General features: G+C 36.7%; 1 protein-coding gene across 8 annotated transcripts in view; it reads right to left on the bottom strand.

Moving 5' to 3' along the window:
* Positions 1-20416, bottom strand: part of LOC112494332 (dipeptidyl aminopeptidase-like protein 6) — a 215165-nt gene that overhangs the window by 161243 nt on the left and 33506 nt on the right. For 4 of the 8 annotated variants that reach the window (XM_025084935.1, XM_025084934.1, XM_025084933.1 and 1 more), the window contains exon 1: positions 2160-2460. The exons of the other annotated variants lie outside the window; for them this stretch is intronic. The gene's annotated coding sequence lies outside the window, so the exon portion shown is untranslated. Of the gene's footprint in view, positions 1-2159; positions 2461-20416 lie in introns of those variants that run through there. 8 annotated transcript variants of the gene reach the window in all.

The following is a 20416-nucleotide window of genomic DNA, read 5'->3' as shown; positions in this document are numbered from 1 at the left end:
CCCCCTACCGCCTTCGCCCCTCCAGCTATCCCGACCCATCCCTCTTATCACTTTTTCACTCCCTACTGACTTTGACGAAGATGTATCTCATATGATTCCCAGCGCCTGTCCTGATCCATCCCCGTTCGTCCCTCGGAATATCTTCGATATTTGAAGCGTTTTTCCCCACGCCCGGTGACCCCGGCGAATACGAAAAATCGAGAGGAAAAATCAAATCAATAAGACTACCCATTCTCTATTGAAAGGTGCCAATGTAAAGCCTCGTTTCCTTTTACACTCTAATGCCGTGCCCATACCGTATTGACGTGCTTTGCAGGCATTATAAATGCGCTATAAACCACGCTGTCAGATAACCAACGTGTGTGGTCTACTGTCATTGAAATCTCGAGACCTTTCACCCCTGCCAATCTTATCGACAACCCACGAACGTATGACCCGTAACCTTTATGAAGACCCAGGGGGACCCCATTCGTTTGGCAGATGACTATGTATATGGCAACTGTCAGCGGTGACATTCACGACTATGTTAGATAAACAAACAATTAACTCCTGGACGCATTATATACGCGTCCCTATCAACGGCAAGTGTTATTATTATGCCTAATGAGGCTCATCCTTCGGTTCCCATAAATTATTTCATTGTTGTCCAATGATTCGTGGCACGTGAGGCGCGCACGACATTATTAGCATCTGGAGCGTGTCAGCAAGAATCATTCAAACGTATGAATGTCGCACCGAAATCACGTACGTGTGTCCGTTCAGAGTATAGCACGTAACTTATGAAGCATTTAAACGAGTTTTTACCTACTGGCAAAGTTGCTCCATTAAAATATAATTTATACGTTATATGTATATAAAAACTCGCGAATCGTCGGTCTGACCAACTATGGCTTAATTCACGTATTTACATCGCTGTTTATTACGTGTGACGCTGTATCCGCATATATTCCTATAGAACGTTATTCATGAGAAACGAACCGCCTGAAGTTGGCCTGTCCATTTCATTTTTAGGGCAGAAATTCAGGTACGTTTGTCGAGAATGTCGCGGATAACTCTGCGCATGTATATTTTATATGTAACACGTAGAAAATTCAATGACGGCTTTTTAAAAATTTCAAAATTTTAGGGAAACAAATGGTGTATAACTAGATTCTAAGTTTTTCTTTTCTTTTTTGACTAAAAACAAAAATGTGCAAGATCGTCAGAACAAATTTTTTTTCCCTTGATTTTAATTCTGATTCCTTCATTTTCTTTTCTTATTATCTGTTCGACTCTGCTCCAGATCAGAGGAGTCTGGCTTTGCGTTTCATTAATAAGAGCGAAATTTGATCATTTACGTCACACGATAATTATCTTACTTATATGGTGTAATTAACTATTCGTACGTGGGGACACTTGTATCTTCTTTCGTAACTCGTACGCAGATAAGGTCTGTTATGAATGGACAGAAATTATCATTTTTATTTTTTCACTCTCGTGTATTTTTATTTTTTGTCACGATCATTGCTTCCCATATGTCAAATGATATTTAAGATGATCTCTATAATTGCTGATGTTAGAAAACACCGTGTCAAAATCTGATTAACGAATGTCTGACACGACAATGTACTATCTACTTAATGGTAGGAGTTACGCTCCACGTCGAGTTTACCATCTCAAACAGAACTATGTAGCTGACATTTACAAACTGGAACTGTATAATAGTTTTAGTCCTAAACCAATTTCGACTAAAAATATCTTACACATGCCGTTGGCAAAAGAGTATGTCACGTGTGTTATAATTAATTTAGTCATTTGCGTCCATGTGTGTGCGCGCGCGTTTATGATTCAAAGTGGACACGTGCTCGTGAGTACGAAAACCAAAATACAAGAAACAAGACAAAGTACAAATTGATTGTAGAATAAAATTGTTACTGACGTACTAAAATCTATAATTAAATAAATTTTGCTGTTATCATACTGCCAATCGAAAGGATCACCCACAATTGAATAAGACATTGAGTATAACAATAATCACTACACGTTTACGTTACATGGCCTAACAGATTAAAAAAAAGTATATTCCAAAATTACAATGTTTCCTAATAAAGATAAGATATACATTTGACGAGGGAGAAATTCCAATAAAATTTGATTTCACAATTTATTTTTTCTTTTACCTTTTTCAAAAAAATATTTCACACCGTCACTGTCACAGTGTCGTTTTCCGACTAAGAAGAATCACCTGTCACACCATGGGAATATGAGGAAAACCGTATTGATGGTCACTATCAATTACCGGACTGTAGTAGAGCAGAATATTAAAGAGCGTAATGCTGTTAAAAGTTTTGACACGAGTTAGAAAATACAAAATAGTAAAGTCAAATGACACAACACACGAAACGGTTTCCGGATACGTCACGACTGACGTACAGCGCAGAACTGAACTACCGTTGGTAGTGATACCAAGGAGAACCGTGAGAAGCACGCAGAGAGCAGCACAGTAGCATACTGGTCAAAAAGGAGGGGGGAAGCTAGCGATGCTTTCGAGGAGGATAAAGCGCGGAGGGGAGTAGAAATTAAGAGAGTAGGGGTAGCAAAGAGATGAAGAGTGGGGATTTATGAGCGGGTGGGGGATCGCGGGACAGCCCGCCTAGGGGGGATGTGAACTCAGCCGATGTATACCTGTTGAATGCCGGCAATCCGGCCGAAGGAGAAAAAGAAGATATCGGTCAGACAGGCCGAACGGACTGGACTTCTACATGACCTTCGTTAGGGGATTCATACATATTCCACGAAGATTCCGGGGAATACCGGTTACGGGGATTTTTTAAAAATAACCTGGATATCTTTTTGCGTATAGAGATACGTAGATGTGAATATATAGAAATAGGAACGGATGCAATCAGTGAACTTGAACGAGTGTTGCAAATTTTCGTTTAATTTTTTTTTAATTTCAATATATTTTTTTTGCAGCAAGATAAAAATTTACGAATCTTAACAATTTTTAAAATTTGAAAAAATCGTCGAAGATTATTGAAACCCGCACGTGTCGGAATGGGTTGAAATAAATTCCCCCAAAAAATAGTGGATAATGAAAGTAAAAAGAACGATCCGGCGGAAACGAGAAGAGAATCACGATTGGGATAGAAATTGGCAAGGAAAGAGACTACGAAGCTAAGCTGAAAATTCTCATGGCTGATAAAGTCCCGGGAATAGCCAAAGATTGCAAAAAAAAAAGGAAGTTACGCGACGAATTCCGGAAGCTGATTGGACAGTAAGTTAAGAGTAGCTGTGGAACTGAAGACACGAAAAAAAAAACTGTCCGAGGACGCTGCGAAGGATATTTCTACAGAGAGAAATCGGATTTCTCATACAACAGAGCATGTCCGGTCATTTTCTTTTTCTTTCAGGAAAAATCAATAAGGACATTGGTAACACCGTGCCGCGTTTAAGGGGCACAATAACGAGGACGTTCAAAAAAATTGGGTCGTAACCAATATGATCAGTGAAACAGTGACATCCTTGAAACAACAATATACCAGATAGAGAAAAAAATTGGTATGGCGATTATTAATACTTCATTAATTAATCCTCGAATAATATATAAAACTCCTACACTCTAATACCTATTTGGCTGATAAAAATATTAAAATATTTTAATTTGATAACGACTTTATAAAGTATCTGACGCCTGTACCAAACTTTTGTTATCGAATATTTGTGCCAATACTTCAAACTTTTGTCAAACTTCGCGTAAACCAAGGGTAACTTAACTAAAGTTCCCTTAGACGAATCACCCCCTTAACTGGCACATTTAATATTAAAGGGTTACACCTGAGATGCGCCTAAAGACGAGGATAGCTCAGTTCGTCTGACACGTGAGATACCCGTAGGCGATTGACGAGTACCACGTGTTCTTTCTGACAGATCACAAGCAATGCAATTCTTAGCAAATAATACGTGACTTTTCATATAATAATGTAAGTATATATTAAAATAGAAAAATAATATATGTAGATATATTTAGTGTAAAACCATCTATATGCATAGTTTATAGCAAACATTTTATTCAGTGACACGATTCCCTTGATTAGACCCCTCCTTGATTTAATCTGTCCAAAAAATACATCAATCTTGTGAATCGGCTATATATGTATAACAGTATACAAGATGGTCGTACCTTTCAATGACGTAAAGAAAAATAGTTTAAAAAACGTACAGGAAAAACCTGAATAAACGGGACTCGTCGAAAACGCAAAAGGTTTGCATTAAGGCGAAGTATACCTAAGGGATGAAAAGGCTTGTTCAAGGACTCGGAAATATATAGGAATATCAAAAGGTTTGCTGTAGCGTTTAAGTCGGCCGAACGGCAAATGAGCTAAACAGCCTTGGGCAAGTAAGGGTGCTTTTTATCAAAGGAATGAATCAAGCCAAACCAGCGGTCCCTGTACTAGATCCTTCCCCTTCAAGCTCTTTGCCTAGTTTCTATCTTCTATCTCCTACTTGTCAGCTTGCTTCCCTGCTTACATCTCTTGGAGCGCTCTCGCCTCTCGCAAATTCTTGACTTTGGCTTCGGATGTTTGCCAAATTACTCACGCCTTTTAGATCCTTCGAAAATTATACAGGATCTACATTTATGTATGTGTACAGATGTCAAAAGGCAAAATTAAGGACAGCATATGAATAACTCCGTACACATCGAAAAATTATGTTTTTTATTTAAAAAAAAAAACTTAAAGGCATCGAAAACTGAAAATCTGTGCTATCTTAACCTAAAGAAGCTACTAAAAAGCTCATGACAGCTACGAGTCTAGCATTGAAAAAGTATTTGGAAAATTCGATGTAGATGCAGCTTTATCGAATCAAAAAATGCAATGGTACGCCGTAATATTAAATTGATCGAGCAATGAAATACTTTGTCTCTGATCTTGAAGAAAAAGCAGCATTTTATTAATTAATTAACTTCTTACAAGTCCACAGCCTCGAGCAAGAAGAATGTATATCTTATAATTTCTTTTGTACTTTAATAAGGAAGATGATTATGAAATCAAAAGACAATAAAGAAACACAGTGTTCGAGAAATCGTGTAATTACAGAAGATTCAATTATAGCCTCTGGGTAAATCGATAGCGTCCGCTTCATAAATGAAGATTATAATCGGAAGTGGGCGTCATCAGATAATGGTTTCTAGCCAAAGGAGCTTTCCATTATCTCATACCAATACAGCCAAGATATTGAAGATTGAAGGTAGTGCCCTTTAAGTGTATAACTATAGCTATTGCCACAACTATAAGTTCACCTGCCCCAGTAATGTTAAGTCTTAACCGCTTTATGGATATCGTGATATAGTGTAAAAAAGGTTAACGGTAGCGTACATAGATACGTATAGGGATAATGTGGTATATAACATACCACGTATGAATATGTATATGTAACCCTTAGGAATTCCAGGTAGTATCGGCATTTTCACGTTTATAAAGCTGTAACCGCCACAATTGGAAAATTGAAATAAAATCGTTTGAAAAAGTAAGAACTATTTGAGAGCTAATTAAGTGCTCTAATTAAAACTTTAGAGTACCCCCTTTTAATCAAAACCTGTGGTTATGCTAGCTTAACAAAAAGTTAGAACCGCCACAACATAAACGTTGTAAAACTAAAACAAATAAGAGATAGAATTTGAGAGCTAATTAAGTGTTTCAAAAATATGCAAAAGCCAGATTGGGAGCTCACCCCCTTTATCCAAAAAGCAACCCTATCCCGCTCTGGCCACAAGAGATAAGTACCTTCCCACGTGGAAAAAGCATTCAAGAATTAAGCCTAATGCATTATGCTAGAATATATATACCTCATGAAACGCGAATTCGTCGTTCCTGTATTAAAGCACCTTCATGTCCATGTAGGAAGATACTCTTCTATATAACGGGTTGATTTTTTACGAAAACGATGGGCTCTAAATTTGACTGCTTTATTCACGTCAATTCAAATGAATCACCCGGTAAAAAGTTCAGTGCCGTAGTAATGTTCGATACCGTTTGTATTTATACACAGCCACTTTCTTTTCACTTCATAACTTTGTAAAATATTTAATCAAATTGCATATTCATGACTGTCAAGATCAGTAATTAGGTTTGATAAAAAGATTTTATAGGTAAAACTATCTTAAGAAATACATAGGTAGTTAGAGAATAAACTTTTTTTCACGGCTAATCAAATATTTATAGTTCTTAAAATGATTGTATTTTTTTTTATTGTTAGAAACATCAAAAGACACAGTATGAAACACAAAAACGGGTTGGGAGATTTTTCGAATTCGCGTGCTCGCATTTCGATGGACCTATACAGGAACTACCATGAAAAGGTTCAATCCATCCTCATATCGCAGAAAGCAAACAAAAGCAGCCGAACGCTGCTTGCCGTTAGCCGCTTTTTGAGATTACGTCACGGGATGGCCTGTTCTCACGTTTGTCACGCGATCGCATAAGATTGCGTAAAATAAGCTCGTGAACGTGTTTCGAATGCTTAGGGCATAGTACATCCATGTTGGTATTTATGTATCTGTATGTAACGTGCCCTATATCTCACATGTAGGCATAGAAAAAATATATACGTATACAATATAACGCATATACATATGCTCGACGATATAGGTTTATTGCTCATCCTAAATTCACGTGCAAAATGTTCGAGGATCAAATGACTCAATATTTAAGAGTAAAGAAATAAATTTGTTATGCTCTCTAAAATATTCACAGCAAAATATACCCATATATTAGTTTTTAGGTTAAGTTTTCATTAACGTGAAAAAAATTACAATTTATATGATGGGAATGGCAAGTGTACATTTTCACTCCATGTCGACGACAGATTTGACTTTGATTTTAATTAAAATTGAGCAAAAAAAAGAGTAAAAAACATGTTTCAAAATTAAAATAAATAAGTATCTATACATTTACACGTATATCTTAATACTTTTAAAAAGCAAAAATGTTCTGTTGTGCGCGCGCGCGCACACACACGCACACACACACACACACATTTAAATTTGTCGATCGGTGAGTTCCAGGACTTTTCTGATACATATTAGCGACAACCAAGACACTTGATAACTTCCAGGACGAGTCTGGATGTTTTTTTATGCGTATATTTCCATGACCATAAAGCGGCACTCACATTGAATATTCCAAAAAAATGTTTAAGCTAGGCACTCGGAGTTGTGATGGGCTTAGAAAGGTTTCGTTACATTAGATGAAGTTAGAACTACAATGCTTTGATGTCCCAAGGTAGTAGTTTTTTTAAAAAAGAAACACAGTGGCTTGCCGTTGTGGATGCCGCACGTCTTGGAAGTACACATTTGACACAATTATATATATATACATATATATTCAACGTCGCCGATATGAAAAGTATTTAAAGTTCATATTTCCCGGCGACACACACAACTATGTTAATCCCCGTTCCCAAGGAGGTTCTGAAACGTTTTACCACGTTACCACATCCTTTGCACATATCCACATACGCTCTCGCAATCATTATACACATACGTCCTATACGCCTATAGTTCCTCACGGATACTAACATATGAATATCTTCTACTCAGAATTAAAGATCAACCGAAATGTACCCATATATATATATATATACCCATATATATATGTACCCGAGCACAGACATATCTATGTTTATTCATCTTAGGCTATGGCATATATAATCACATAATTGGGTATTACTGATATGTGAAGTAATACCCATACGTATAGGTACACAGACAGTGTTGATATAGAATCAGTTTCATCCTTTTTTAAGTATAATTTAAATTTTAATAAGAAATCACATTGGATCCTAGCCCTGACCTTTCCAAGGTACCCGTTTCCTTTTTATTCCCACACAGCATTTGATATCCATAGGATATCCGAATTTGACTGTCGATATTCGCAGGATATTCAGAAATTATCCTCAATATCTAAATTGATAACCATAAGATATCCAAAGTTCCCACTTGTGGACATTCTGTGGATATCCTGTAATTTCTCTGGAAATCCATACATTTTTTAAATACATGTATCAGAAACGATAATGCATCTTAAATATAAAATTAGTAGATAGCAAGGTCATTAAGTAGTTTGTTCTGCATTGACATATCTGTAGAAGAATGGAAGTCGTAACAAAAGAACCTTGCTTGCTTTCTTTGTCATATGAAAGTTTCACCATTCGTTAACACTAGCGGAATATTATCAGATTGACCAATAGTGTAGCTTTGTGAGGTCTTTAATTGGTTACTCTCTGACCATTTATCCTTTCTTATTTCGTATTCCTCCAAGTGCTATGAAGCAGCACGTGTACGAACTAATTGATTTCATGTAGTTAACAAAGTGCTTACTGAAATAATTTTTTAAGGAGGTGGCCATAGCCCAGTGATCAAGCTAGCAGATTCACAACCGAAAGGTTCGTGGTTCGCATCCAGCTCCCAAGATAGAATATGACACATTACTGATGTTTTTGTGAGCATTATATTAATTTTCTATTCTTGAGACGCACACTTCGTGCTATGAGGCTCAATAATTGTTGTATACCAACAAAACAAAATCCTTAAATATCCAAAAGTGGGAACTTTGGATATCCTGGATATCCTATGGGTATAAAATGCTGTGTGGGTTGCAGTAAAATTTCAAAGCTCATTAATTTGTTTCTTAGGTAAAAAGGAACAGATTAACGCATATTCTTCAAAATAGAATGCAATTAAATTAGTCAAAAATTTATTTAAAGTCATAGAAGTCGGTGACAAATCGCAGTAACGAAAATATTCGAAAGGGCACTGGAATATCGACGTAAACCCACAGTGGTGTTCCCAGATTAACTACTTATTATAAATACAATCTATGTGTATGTTCAGATTTGATACTATTTTATTTATGTAAAATATCGATAAATTCATTCGGACAGCTGCTTGTTCCAAGGTGAAACGTCCCGTAATAGTCCCTGTAGGATAACTCTCAGTCTTTATCCCCTACATCGGGCTGAAAGTTAGCAAAATATGGTATTTATAGGCAGCACACGTTCACCGTATCACCCATGGGACGCCTTATGAAAGCGGAGTGCCATACAAGGAGGTTTCTGCCTTTGGAATTTAGTGGGTGCGATGAAAGTGCCGTCGCTCGTTTTATGCTGCATCGCTTTATAGGGACAAAAGAAAAAAAAATCCTTAGATGTTTTTTTTTCTTTGGCTCACACATATCGGAACATTATAAGGGATGACTATCCGATACTTTAGGAAAGCATAGGAGAATTTACGAGACGCTCGCCGGTGTCGTGAGAATGTTTCAAACGCTTAACTGAAATTGCAGCGTCGTATGGGCAAGGGAAAGGTGTCACTAGAATTTTTAGCATTCGAATCGCTCCTGATTTTATAAGAATAAAACGTAAATAGAATCTGTAACAGTTTCAAAGTTCTATTCGGCATATATACGTTAAGGTGCCAATTCCAAGGGCAGAACGAGTACGCACGAACGCCTGATGAGAGGCGCTACATCCAGAATACATCGAGAATGCATATGCAACACACCAACGCCATCTCGTGGAAAATTCTCATTGCCGCTATGATATTCAGTGCATTTGCTTTGATACGCTCCTGTCTCATTATTTTTAATGAGACACGCTTATAGAATACCATGGTCGGCTGGAGGATTCTCAGAAGGGAGATTTCGCGTAAGGTTGGTCGGTTCGTACAGGGATGCACTGAGGGGTGCAACCGCAGTAAAATTTGCACCAATGCACCGATGCAACGACGCATGGATAATAATACACTTAACGGTGTAGATTACTATGAAATTGGTTATAGGGAAAGGATGTCGCATTAAAGTAAAAGCATGCACATGCATAAGTCTCGATACACCGCGTTCTACGTGCACTTTCAGAAGAAGTTTCGCGCCAGCGACTATGCACAAGGGTGCAGGGACGTTGAAAATAATTACATACTTTTTCCGCTTATTGTTCACAGACAAGAGGACCAGATGCAGTCGTCTGCAACGACTGACAATACGAGGTGAAACACAGTCGGCAGAATTCTCATCCGATTTGATTTTCTACATCGTTCGAGCAAATCGAGCGCACGTTAATAATTACATTACAAACCGGCATCGAGGCTGGCAACCTCCCGGGAACTATTTTCCGATATCCTATAAATCACTGAGATATTTCTAGAAAGGTGCATTACTTGATACTTATGTCGACCTTATTTTTAGAACTATTATTACTTTGGGATTATTATACTAATGGAGTTATTCATATCTTTTCATTTATTTCAATGTGGAAAATGATAGATAGCTGCTCATCCCGCACAAAATTCAAACTTGTGTCGTGTATTGAAAAATTCTTTAACGAAAATCAATTATCCACTCGTCGATACGAAGTGCATTGGTCGAAAAACGCAATAACTCGAATCCTTCTCAATTGCCATTTTATACGCCAAATTTTTGCAATTTTATAAATTTATTCTATCGTAAATCGTAAAAATCCTGTTACTTAGCGTAAATACCACTGCAACTTGGCTGAGTTACTAAATTTCTAATTACCAGTGCATTGCCAGATCTCATTATATTTTTAAATTCTCATAAGACGAGCGTCCATTTATTTACGACAATATTTGCCGTTCATGTGCTTACTAAATGAGTTATACGTTGTTCAGTCTATTTCATGCACAGTAATGCAATATACAAATATTTTAATATTGAATAAGACTAGATGCCACATTGCTACGCGCATGCTTGTGCATATAAACATAAGATGGATTCTTAATCATAAACTTTGCTCATAAGGAAGGGTAAAGTCAGACATTGACATTGACATTGAAACCAGGATCCCTGCCGGATCCCTCCGTTGCTTTTGACGGTAGCATCCCTTAAAGCGAAACCACCCTATCGATTATAGTTGTCTGTGTAACAAGCTATGGCTTCCGGGCAAATATCTTTCCAGTCTGTTACCCTTCCAAAGCTTTCAAAGTAGATAGTGGCGCCAACTCCTGGTCTTTATAGTCTTAGATTTTCCTTCGATATGGTTCATCATCATGCGACACCATCATCGGCATTACAGATGTCACTGATAAGATTGACAGAGTCTCTTCAAGGACCTTTAATCCCAGCGACAAGAAGGAGAAGATAAATGTAGAAGATAGCAGATTTATCGTGTATCACTAAAGGATCATGTACTTGTCTACTCTTTCTTGTAAATTAAAATGAATCTCTCACTTGCGTCATCCGAAACCGGAGAATTCAAAATCTGTGAATGTTACAATCTCATTTACATTTGGAACTGTAATTAAAAATTCGATAAACTGCAAATTCGACTAAGGCAATTAAATTCAAGAGTTAATTTGATGAAAATGATCATGGATTAAAACAACGGGATTCGAAGAAGGTGGAATTTTACAGGTGGTTGAAGGATCACAGTTGAGATCATCAGATATTACTAATAAGATAAAAATTCATTTCATTAAGCAGAAGCAAAGTGGCGGTAACAAATTTGTAAAATTGAAAAATAAAAGTCAGTGATAATGGAATCGGATATAAATTATGTTTTTTAAAATGGAACTCACAAGGTCAATATTTTATATATTCAGTTCTTCGTCATCTCTTATAGAAGCAGGTCTACTATCGAAAATCAGGGTTCACCACTTCTTTTCATGTTGTTTAACTACCTGCAATCTAACCAGTAAAAGCTATACCTACTTCAGTAGCCAGAGGGTTGTTACCTATATGTATGCTAACTGTTTCAATATACTTATATAACATCTCGAAGCCTGTATTACACTATAAAATGAAGCCACACGCCTTGCGTGCAATTTTTTGGGGTGATATGCAATTTGTGATTATGCAGTTGAATCGTAACCTCCTATTACATACACGCGACATCCCTTTACACAACATGCTTTAACAAGCATATGTTTATATTAATTTTATTAAAAATAAATGTTTATGTATGTTACGTATAGCATCCATGCACTCAAATGACAAGTCTTGAAAGCCATAAGAAAATTATGGTCATTTCAGAGAATTTATGTTTCAGTTTCACCTAAAGTGCAATAGATAAACATGTATGACCAAATAAAAATTTAATGATTAATAATTTTATTTCAAGGGAAATTAATTACTGGTTAAATTCATCTTGTAAAATTTGAATTAATTTATTTTTGGAAATATTACTTTCTATATTGTGCACATGATTGATAAACAATAACTCAGCTTATTATTTTCAAATGATACCGATACAGAACTTTCTGACTCTTAATTTTAGAAACGAATCTAAATAATAGGCAATCGAAATTTTCATTTTAAATATTCTAGAATATATCCATATAGGTACAATTATTGACGATGAACAGAATATACAAGGCAGACTAAGAATCCAGTAATTTTTTATTCATATTTCAAACAAAAAAATGCAAGCAATAAAAAGTGCGTGAAACATTCGCGCGAGATGAAACAGCAATTCTTCTTACGGTGGTAACTGCGGACGCCTGGCGTCGGATTCCGTGAAGTGGTCAAGACGCCCACGCTGTCTACAATGACGCCAGACGTCGGGGCGACCTAATAGTAAATTCTCTACAAATATGTAATATTTCTATAATACAAATATTGATATCAATTATATTTTTAAAATTTTTAAAATTCTTTTATACCTGGTGTATCCTATTTCACCGCTACAATATACAAAAACATACCTATACTGCATATATGTATAGTTTTCGTTAACCCGAGGATTAATTTCGAATTTACGAGATCCCATGGAAAAATAATAGCGTCCATATTCCAGCTTAGTGCATGTTTTCTTTGATTCAATGTCATAAAAATGTATGATTATACTGGTCTGGTTCATAATGCTGCGCTGTATTTTTGCCGTTAAAAAGGTACATACATGAACTTGCTTGTATGTATATAGGGTGTCCCAAAATTACCTGACCAACGGGGTATGGCGGTATTCGGGAGGCACCACTGATCACGAAAATGACCTTCCTTTTGTCCGGAAGGTCATAGTTTTTAAATGGGAGCAGGTCAAAGTTGACCAATCATAGCGAGGCGTCACGAGAAACGTAGGCACCTACGAACTCTGAGTTTTCTTCCCTCGCTTTTGTTTCTCAGTGGCTTCGAGCAGGATGGAAATTGTAAATTGGAAATGCCTATTGGAAACAAGAAACAAGAAACAAGCCACCGAGAAACAAAAGCGAGGGAAGAAAACTCAGAGTTCGTAGGTGCCTATGTTTCTCGTGACGCCTCGCTATGATCGGTCAACTTTGACCTGCTCCCATTTAAAAACTATGACCTTCCGGACAAAAGGAAGGTCATTTTCGTGATCAGTGGTGCCTCCCGAATACCGCCATACCCCGTTGGTCAGGTAATTTTGGGACACCCTATATACATACAAGCAAGTTCATGTATGTACCTTTTTAACGGCAAAAATACAGCGCAGCATTATGAACCAGACCAGTATAATCATACATTTTTATGACATTGAATCAAAGAAAACATGCACTACTGGTCTACATGTTAGCACGTGCATACGTAAAAAATCTTTACGACGTCATTACACCTTTGTAAACACGACCGCCTGACGAAATAATCAAATGATAAAAAAAACTACTAGACGGACATTTCGACGATATATCGTGCATGGCAGTTTTATATACGGCATTAGAATGTATTATCAATAAAAAGTAAAATTACAAGAAAATATTTCAAGAATGACTGAATTATAAATTGGCCCGACCAAACTGATTCTTAGTAGTTTGCCATCGATCTTCATCAGTATTTCGAATATCAACTTTTGAAAATCGCCTTTATCATCAATCCAATGCAAATTAAACTAACTCGAGGAGGTAACTCGATGACGCTAACTTCGCGTTATTCGTGACCTCCGTGACCTCATAATTCGAACGGTCCTCACGAATCTCAAGCTGTCTAGCAACCCTTACTGGAGCATACGCTGAATACGCACCCACCACCATTGTGTCATCACCATACTGTAACACCCGGATAACTGTAATTTATGGTAGCACTACGCGAGTCAGCTTGTGGCATCCTATAAGTCAATTCTATAACAACATAGTTAACATTGATCACTATATAATTTTACTGGTGAAATGTCGCAAATTGTACTTGAAAATGTGAAAACGATAAAAGCAGGGGGACGCTGCCGTGAGAATTGAAAATAGGAAATTTGGTGGAACGGACAAAATTCACAGCAGTCGAGTCAGCCCGTCTCCTATAAACAATCAAATGATTACGTACTGTTGGTGGCAATACCGGCCTCTAGGGACTCCAGAGTTTGCCAAAGGGAAGGTAGAAAATAGAGGTTGAATTGGTAAGTGCTTTAATGGAAAATTGAAAATAGACCTCGGAGTACGATTTTGCGAGTTTAATAAGTTGGGTAAAGTTAGGTTAGGTTAGACACCAATAAAACCACAAAAATTTTAGTCGCCAATGAAACTCCCATTTTGCGTCGCACAAGCGTGATTTTTTAATTAACAATTCCAAGCTAACGCAGCAGCCAATAACCACCGTTATTCGAATCAGCGCCATGCTCTACATATTCGTAACTGGCGCAATAACGATTGTGAAAATCTGGCACTCGGCTATCTTAGAGCATAAAGCTAATAGGATCAAAAGGAAATAGAATGATTGTGAAAAAAAAATCGAAAATCACGTGAGCATTTGATCGCGCAACTTTCATTTTGAAAATAAAAGACACTGTTTATTATTCAATTTTTCAAATGTATTTGAGAGTTCACTTATAGAGGTATGAAGTTTTACCTCAATTTTTTCGATCTATAAAATAGATTTTTGTTCTACTGGTTATTTTAAGGGTCGATGGTACGTATCCAATATTCATTCAATAAATTTTGACCTACCGACAAGTCGATGGTCCGACGCGTTTTTACTGCTCTTGATAACCCTATTCGATATTCTTAAGGGTGGTTTTAACCCCCGGGGATAATACGTGCCCAAGTGAGACTACTTTCAGCGATATTTATGAGTGCACACTAGAGTGCTCAGACTGGGGGTTAAGGATCCTAAGGAGCGAGAGAGAGAAAAGATTGCTACCCTAGACTACGCTCGCGGAAGAACCAGCAGATTCGAGTATGGTTATATCACTTATTCTTTCCAGGTTAAATATAAACAGTATAATCGTGTAATCCGCCGTCTAATTAATTCCTTTTTTTGTCTAATACTAAATTAATAATTTTTTATATTAATAATTAATATTTCAAAATGGAAATTTTTTAATTAAATTTGACATCAAGTTCAATATGCTTCCTTAGAATAATATACGTAATTTATAATAATAACGTATAATTTCAGTATTAATAATATTTCTATAATATTTTTCCATAATTATTTCGCTCAAAACTGGAAGATTCGATTACTGCTGTAATCGATAGCTCATGAGCTCGATGCAACAAATGCTCTATACGAGATTACACAAGAACGATAGAGATCTGACATATCTAGGAAATAACAAGGATTTAAGTGGAATTTGATATAAGTAGAACTTGACGTAAAATACAGATTTATTTTGAACAAATCAAGAGTTCAAATTTGTACTTGATTTTGTATATAAGAGTTGGATGAAATAGTGTCCTACACTAAATAATTAATTAAAAAATGTACAAAATGTGCAGTTGGCATCCTCGGATGTTCGGTGAAATTAAAAAACGGAAAAAGAATTAAAAAATCATTCTGAGACTTTGATGGCATGTCTTTGGGGAAATTAACTCATATCGACTGTTTCGGCTGGTCGATGTAACGCTAAAACGAAATTACGACTTTCTCACTCTTTCCTAGCAAAACAGAAAAAAAACAATAAAATATAAATAAAAGAAGGCATAAAGCCAATGAGAAAATGTACCCCCGAGCAATGCATGATGAAAATGAAAATGCCACCTATGGGAACAATAGAAGATTTGAAAAAAAAAGAAAATATAAACAGTCAATTTTGTAGTTATGAACTCACGTTTATATCTATATTCACGAAATTAAAAATTATGAAAGTGCAAAAAAAGAACAAAAACCGTTAATTTAAATTTAGTTATATAAGAGGCGTGACTCGGTAAGGAAGACTTGATGTATGATAGATAGGTAATTTGTAAATGATAAGGTTGAAGTAAGTGTGACAGTTGGTATGATTGGATAGGAGATGGAGAGAAAGAAAGAGAGAGAGTAAGGAAGGAGGGATGAGCGACTGGAGAGAGTGCAGTACGGAATGGAGTTTTTTGTACAGTCTGGGCAAAAAAAAAAACAGTGTAGTAAGGATGCTTTAACTGTCGTGAGGAATATAACTCCGTCTGTCTTTTATTTTTTATTTTTATTGGAAAAAAAAATAACGGAACTCAGCATCAGGGGTTAGACAAAAATAGTTACAAGTTCAAAATGACAATAAAAAAATTGGCGACTCTAATTGCAACAATCGAATATAAACTATGTCAACTAACGAGCATTGGGATGGATATATTTTTTAAATTAAGTTACGTAATTGAGCAAACGAGAAATGCTGACAACAAAGAGTTACATGTATGCAGCGTATGCAATTGCGTCTAGTACTCGCTAAAATTACGGCTTAGAGGAGTCAAATTAATTAATTGCGAAATACATGCGTCATTGGGTACGAGATATTTCTCGACGATTTTCCCTATATTGCGAAAGCTTCCGCGTTGATTGCAATTTCCCCTAATCAAACAAGCCAAAAATCTATTTGTACCAAATCCACATAGCGAGTCCACTTTGTTCCTATGACACGGCTCACTTCACGCGGTTCTTCAATACTGAATAACTAATATAGAAGTCCTACATATATCCATAAAAAATGAACTAGAGTAGAACCTTGATTTTCTTCTTTGCCCAGAAGCTGGCTATGAAGAAAGTCGAGGTCGTGCTGGCCATGCCTAATGCATTGTACGGGAACAATGCTGTCGAGTGTCATTGAAAACTGGCAGTCGTAAGAGGTACGGAAGAATAGCATTAGACTCCGGACCGAGCGCAATTCCCCTAAATTTCTATCGGCGAGAAGGATAACTAATTAGGGTAGTACGAAGGAAATTGAGGTGAAAAATAATCCTATTTTCACTGTATAAAGAATTCATGTTGTAAGTCGCAAGATGACTTCGAATATTGATTATAGTTCATATCCGCCCAATTACCTAATAAGACAGGGAAGAGAAATAATATGGATGCTACGTAAGTTCCTTTGGAACTACTCAAGTAACTTCAATGTGAATCGATTTGCATCTTCGTTATAAAATAGTACTTAAGCAACTTACAAACTATAATAAATAATATCAATGTTAATACCCATGGTTTCCGAATGGATGTTAGTTGATCAGCTGATCAATTAAACTAAACAACTTGTGATCCGTTGAAGCTCCGATCCGCACGAGCAATCATAGGTATATTAAGACTTCCTGACAACAGGGAGCTTCAGTATCGGAGCCTCCTAGTCCTGTTGATGCAAACTGAAACGATTGTGAAACGTCGACAGGAAGCTGAACACAGACGCGGCTTCCATCTGGAAACCATGAGTATTAATGATAATATTGGCCGCAAAAGCGTAAAATTTCAAATATCAACGTTGGTACCTAAGACCGATATTTGTATCTTTTTTATATCGAAGGACGTCATGCTACAACTGGCCATCTAATTAAAAGAAGATTTTGAAAAAAGTATTAAGCTACTTCGCGTCCACTGAAGACGGTTAGCTTCCTTTCTTGGTAACTCTTCTTGATCAACGTCGATTCTCATAACTTCGATGTAATACCCAAGTGGATATAGCGAGTGTCAACGATGCACTGAAGTGAGGATGCAAGTCGATCAGCGCTTGATATTGGTTCCGACTCCAGGACATTGACGACACTCACTTGGGTAGCAGTTTTTAAAAGTACTTTCATCTCGTCTTCAGATTCCTGGAGCTTCAAATTTTTGAACCTTGAAGTCAGCTTGCAGAAAACATTAGAAATGTACAATTATTAGATAAAATACTAGCTTTTATAGTATAGATATGTTAAAGAAGAAATCAATTTCACGTCCTTGACGTCTATTCCCTATAGTAAAGTAGATCGTCGATAATGATCAAGCAACCTGAACTTCAAATTTCAATGTCTATTCTGAATATCTGTACTTCTCGTGCCTGAGTTCGTGTATGATTAGTTACTTATTCTAATACATGTGGTTCGTTAATCAATAAGAGAAAGTGAATGATACTGTATAACATGTAAGGACGGCATGGAATAAAATAGGGGACACAACAGTGATCGCGTTATAGGAAAGTGAGATTCCTTTTTCTACATTGGTAATCGTGTCGATTCAGCCATTACAATACTTGTAGGTATACTGGGTTATTCAGAATCATTACACCAATTGAATACAGTTCTACCATAGGAATCAGTACTAGTACAAAATTAGTCGATGTATGATCGGTTGATCCTGAATACGTCTTTGTGTATAATTACAAAACGGTTGTCAGTTTAATTTAAAAAGTCATTTTTTTAATCATTTAATTATTTTGTTTGAACTATCCGGTGTAACCTTCTTGGACAATGATTGTCAAATTTCAACAAAAAAAAATAAGGAAAGGCCTTGTGACTACCACAAGACTAATCGTTGTTCAAATCAGGAAGTAAGATTAGAGAGGAGATGAAAATTCATGTGTTGTAAGTAGCCCGAAGTCTGACACCATAATGACTAGTGTCAACTGTCATCCGTAGCCCACATGCTAATTGTTGAATAATTCGTGATTCGCTGGTTAACCCGCGGGAAGATGAAGGAAAAAATCAGCTGTCAGGCGAAACTGCTTGTCACGGAAAACTCAACCGGAGAACCGATGCTCCTGATAGTACTTGAGGTTTGTCTAATTGAGATCATCTGACAGCATCATGAGTATCAATGAACTAGAAGTTGGCAAATGCAAACCTTTAAGGTACATTTGTTTAATTAAAATAAAAATTATTATTTTAATCACATTTCATTAACCACAATTAATCTTTACGCGGGTTAGTCAGCCAATCACTGATGATCCAACAGGTAGGACTTACGCTATGAGTGACGGCAGTTTACGCTACCCACTAGGATGTGAGAATCGAGCCACATCTTGAAGCTCGGCAGGCAAGAAATTTGTCTCCCCTCTAGTCTTATTTCCTGGTTCAAATGAATCATCATTCAAAAAGAAAGAGCAGACATTCTGCTTCACGTAATAACGAAACTTTGCCAAAGTCAGTTTGCGATTGAAGTCGACATTCGTTAACGATTACGTAAAAAAAAAATTATAAAAAACGAAAAAGCAATAAAAATTACTCATTCTAAAAAAAAATCGTAAAAACCTTTTCCAATTTATTTTTTTCAATTTTGTCTGCTTCAGGAAACTCGAAATATTAAATGCTAGAAAAAAGAACTTTACCGTTAATACGCGCATATACACATGCGCGCATGCATCGGCCCTTTTATATGAAAATTCAGCCGAGTGGTTGGAACGAAGAAAAAAAAATGAAGTCACAAAAAGTACGCAAAAACTCCCCTTAGCCCACGAATCTATATTTCAGCATTAGTCTCTGAAAGGAAATTCTGCTTTTAAAGGGATCGCATTACGCGACGTTACGAACACGGATAATTTTTACATCCCTAAAGCCACATTTTTGTTCAGCTTCCCTAATGAGCAAACTCAAACAAGTCACCGTCGCAAATTTTTACGACATTTACATACAGTAATCACGCGTGTATATAATCATGCAAATATATGTTCATCCCCTATACTTGAAAAGGACAACAATAAAAAAATGTGATCCTCATTGATAATATAAAAATTCTTCATTTCAGTATTACCCTCATTATTTTGCTAAAAAATTACTTCCACGTGACTACCTTACGGATATGGCTACTTGGTTCAATGTTATCCAATATTTTCATAGACTTCTATACGTCATACTGTTAAGGTACCAGCGGGCCTATTCCATACACAAAAGTAGATACATATGTATATACATATTGTAACGTATACATCCGAGGATATTCGTATCGCGGTAATAATAAGATCCCGCTAACCCGAATAACCCTAAACATCAAGTAATAACAATTCGTAGGCATCGCGACGCTCAATTCCTCCGCACCTCTCAGGCCCCCTGGCCAACCGTTGACGGGTATATAAACAGCGACGTTTCGCGCCTCGAGCATTCTATCACCTGAGCTAGCTAGGTTACCTTTAGTATAGTAAACGAGCAAACCGTCTCGGGCAAGCGGGCAAACTGTCCCACTTGACCATCATATCTAGAGGTACTTCTACTCTTGTAATCGAACAAACCGTCTCGGGTAGGGAGCAAACCGTCTCTTCTGCCAGATAGAATCAATCTCTGCATTTCAGTTGGGCCGTCACTTTGATACACTTGATCATTGTGCCGTTTCCGCTA

The sequence above is a fragment of the Cephus cinctus genome, unplaced genomic scaffold, assembly GCF_000341935.2.
Source record: "Cephus cinctus unplaced genomic scaffold, Ccin1 Ccin1_scaffold0421, whole genome shotgun sequence".
Classification (NCBI taxonomy): domain Eukaryota; kingdom Metazoa; phylum Arthropoda; class Insecta; order Hymenoptera; family Cephidae; genus Cephus; species Cephus cinctus.
This window is presented reverse-complemented; position numbering and strand designations above follow the sequence as displayed.